This window comes from Solanum verrucosum, unplaced genomic scaffold, assembly GCF_900185275.1.
Source record: "Solanum verrucosum unplaced genomic scaffold, falcon-dt-bn FXZP01000009.1, whole genome shotgun sequence".
In the NCBI taxonomy this organism is placed as follows: domain Eukaryota; kingdom Viridiplantae; phylum Streptophyta; class Magnoliopsida; order Solanales; family Solanaceae; genus Solanum; species Solanum verrucosum.
In genome coordinates this window covers 534,021-538,221 of record NW_026020231.1, presented here as the reverse complement: position 1 = coordinate 538,221, position 4,201 = coordinate 534,021, and the positions used below count along the sequence as shown (strand labels likewise).

General features: G+C 32.1%; 1 pseudogene across 1 annotated transcript; it reads right to left on the bottom strand.

The window, feature by feature from the left end:
• Positions 1-2,454: 2,454 nt before the first annotated feature.
• On the bottom strand, positions 2,455-3,676 carry LOC125832097 (uncharacterized; annotated as a pseudogene). Its single transcript, XR_007443217.1, has one exon. The product of XR_007443217.1 is annotated as an uncharacterized LOC125832097 (transcript).
• Between the last annotated feature and the right edge of the window lie 525 nt (positions 3,677-4,201).

The window sequence follows — 4,201 nt, the reverse complement described above, 5'->3', positions numbered from 1 at the left end:
AGCAAAGGTTGTAATAAAATTATAGCAGTTGCGGATTATTCTGAGATTCCAATTTTTTTATATATATATAAAGAAGCTAAAACCTACACAAAATTCATTTGCTCAATCTAATTTAGATTTACACACATAAAACCTATTTAACATGTTTTTATATTACAAATTTCCTCATCAAACATAGTTTGAATTGAGACTAAAGTTCAATATTATATGATATTCATATCTTAAGTGAAATATACTAATTTCAGAATTATATTTTCAGGACTAAGCGTTCAAAATAATTTTGTTCATAAACCAAACGATTTTTACATGTTACATAACAAGGACATGAATATAATATTTGATTGTCAACTTCAAATAATAAAACGTCTTAATTCTTATCTTATAACAAAGTCTCCATATGTTAAATTATATTCCATTTTTTCTAGATATCTAATAAAAGTCTGATAAACATCGCAATTCTCAAGATGAGAAGACATATTCGAAGGTTCCATTTTCCAAATCAATCTTCAATCAAAGGTGGAAGTAGTTTTCCAAATCATTTTCGTGTTGAGAATAATAATACGGTTGATAGTATATTAAAAATAGTTATTCCATATAGATGATCACCTTATTAAATCAAGAAAATATTAATTGATTTTTTTTTCATATTATCCTTGCAATTAATTCTTTTGGAAAGTGTTCATACTTATTTGTAAAGTTTCAAAGAAGTTCTTAAGAGGTGAATTAGTAAAACCATCTTCTTATTTATGATTACTTAACATGCGTGAAAAAAGAAAAATGATCAACTAATATGAAACGGAGGGAGTACTGCATATTAAAATAGTAATTTAATTGAGATTAACTTCCTCGTAATATCCCGATTGACTTTTTCACTTCTAGAAAGAAAGAAAATGAACATTTGATATTCCTTAAAATTAATAAAAATCCATTATTTAAGAAAAGCTTTACCTTGCTTGCAAGAAATCTTACATTGATTGGGTAGTTGATGACCAAATATTAGTATCATTAATGTACAAATCACAGTAATTAACATAAGCCTCCCGACATTCTAATCTGCAATCATCAATGACATTCTTTTGGTTGTTCACATTGATTATTTGATTATTAACTCTCTCCTTTCCTTATTACTCCCTCCGTTCACTTTTACTTGTCACTTATTTCTAAAATAAATTTTCATTTTTACTTGTCATTTTTGATATAAAAAAAAACAATAATTTTTTTTCATGTTTTATCATTACCATTAAAAACTTATTTTTCAAGACATCATTTAATAGGGAATAGTTTTGATAAAATGCCTATATTAATTCTATTATTTTGTAAATTGAGAAAACTATTTTTTATTAACGTAAATAACTAATATGGGACGAAGAGAGTACTGAACTGTTATTTACCGTATATCAAAATTAATTAATGGATTTTTATATGCAAGCTCCATAGATTGTGGAAGGGAAAACGGTAAGCTAAGTACATCGGCTTGGGATACGTTCACATGGACGGTTATATGTCGTAAGGTCCGGACAGATACACCTGTTATATACATAGATTTATACCTAATTCGAATCGACAATTTTGCCTACTCTCAAATTCATGCTTGAATTTAAGACTTCATGTGTGTATGTATAAGCATACAACTTTAACTAATACGAATTTAGAAATTGATCTTTATGAATTTTGCATTTTAGAATAGCGATAACTGAATTTTGAATTCAATTTATACGTTAGAGGTTAGTAGAGTTGAACGTTTGATATAAGATTGGATGGAAGTCTTTTTCACATGGTAGAATTATTTAAACACAATTGATCACCACATAAAATGTGTAACCTCCATATATGCCATTATTATAAGGTCCACAACAACTTGCATAAATATTAGGGAAAAAAGTCTTAAATATAATCAAAATTGTTGTAACATCCAAAACTTTGGGTAGGGCAAAGTTTGGAATTGTTACAACAATTTCGGTCAAAATTTGGATATATTCCGAACCATTTTCCCTAAATATTACGTCTAGTAACACCCTTTTTTTTTCCTTTCTTGCTCTCACGATCATGAATTGTGCCCTACACAGATTATTAATTTATGTTTTGCTTGGCAATGAGGGTACTATCTGAAAGTTAGACAATTCAATCCCTTCGAGAAACTACATTAATTTTCTAAATTATTTCCTGAGAAGAAAGCAAACAAGCAAATACTGACAATCAAGAGGAAGTTGCTCGGATGATAAACATCATTCACTTCCAACCTTTGACAAGAGAGAGTTGCTCAGATGATAAACATCCTTCACTTCCAACTTTTGACAAGAGAGAGTTGCTCGGATGATAAACATCATTCACTTCCAACGTTAAGGCTATAAGTTCGAGTCGAGAGCAAAGATGAGAGCTCCTGCGAGGGGTTTGAAAAAAAAAACAAGCAAAATAGCAAATACAGATAGATTTAAATAAGTTTCAAGATTATTATTAAATGGAATTAAGAAATAATTTATACTAGTACGAAAATTTCATTTATAATTCATCAAATGGGATAAGGACAAAACTTATCCAGATATTTACAGACAATCGATTCATGATCTAATCATCATTTACACTCTAATTTAATCAATCTAAATCCTTACATGATCACTCCAAAACCAGCAAATCAACTACGTAATCATAATTAATAAGGAGCTTAATTAATTAATCACGTATTCACATCACAATGGCATTACATTCCGACTCGTTCCGTTCGTGTTAGCGAAAAATCCGACTAGATCTTGCCTGTACGGTAAGTATGTTTTCCTTTTCTCGCCGCCTCCGTTCTTCACGTAATGCATCGCCGGGTAACCATCAGCCACTGGAATTCCCTTTGATTTTGCGGTAACTTTTGGTGCATTATCAATCGTCGTCTTCTCTGCTTTGTTTTCCTTCTTTCTGAACGAAGGAGTCAAAAAGACGAAAGTATCCTTACCGTCGCTATTGCTCCGGTAGAGGAGGTCACGAAACTTCCAGCGTTTTGAGGAGCCTGTGGAGCTGCTCTTCTTACAACTTCCGGCAGATTTTTCCTCCGGTTTAGGCCTCCACGTGCAGTACGTTCCCTCAGGAATCCCTTCCAGATCATCGGCTTCCGATGACGAGCACGAGAAGTTAGCTTCTCGCTCTTCTTCCATGAAAAGCTTCCGTAACGGAAGCCTAATTGATTTCGGTCCAGCAGAAGAAATCTCCTCCGACGTTGAATTCGAATTAGATCTACCATTCATGAAATCCGACAATAAATCCCTATTGAAAAGCGGGTAAATTGGACGGATCTGTCCATTATAGAAGATTTCATCAGCCGCAACAGGTGAAATTTCAGACTGTTTTACAAATGAAAACTCAAATTCATCTTCATCTTCATTTCCTTGTTCCTCCTCTTTCTCATTCAATCTTCCTCCACTCTCAAAGCAACTCAAACCTCCATCATCATCAACAAAAATTCCTCATCTGTTCCATTTTCAGCCCGGAACTCTTGCACAACTCTATCAGCAATTTCAGCCAAATTCTTATTAGAGTAACTATTGAAACTCGGAGACTGTGATGACTCCCACCTCGCCTGCATTTCTCCAACAAACTCACTGATTCCCAAACACAAAAATATAGAGAGAGAGCGTTTGTTTGTTATAGTTTGGTATAAAAGGTGGAAAGTGCGGGCGTCGGTTTGAGATTATAAAGGCTACTAATTCGAAACGGAAAATCAAATGGGAAAAGGGATATGATTAGGTGAGGGAAGGTGTACAATAAGTTGTTGAGCTTTTATACATCGTATATACCAAATAATCGGTAGAAAATTGAAATTATTGACTTTTGACTTTTTAGGTGTCAACGTATAAGGTAGCTACTTCGTCTATATCAAAAATAAATATTTTATCTTATAATATTAATTAAATGATTATATTAGTACTCATAGTGTTAAATATTAAATTTTAAAATATTATTAGTAAAATTAATTTAATAGAATATGCTTTTAATTAAGTAATCGGGCCAAATAATATGAAACGAAGGAAGTAATATATGTGTAGTGTGTACACACTTTGAACAGATCTTTGCTTGGTTTATACGTAATATAATCTAAAGTCCACACGTAAGAGGGAATACTTTTGTTTGTGTGGTGTTGTAGAAATTGGCTGCGCTGTTGTCTGTGGTTTCTTTTCTACGTGATTTAAATAAATTGAGTTGGCTGTGTTTCTTTGTT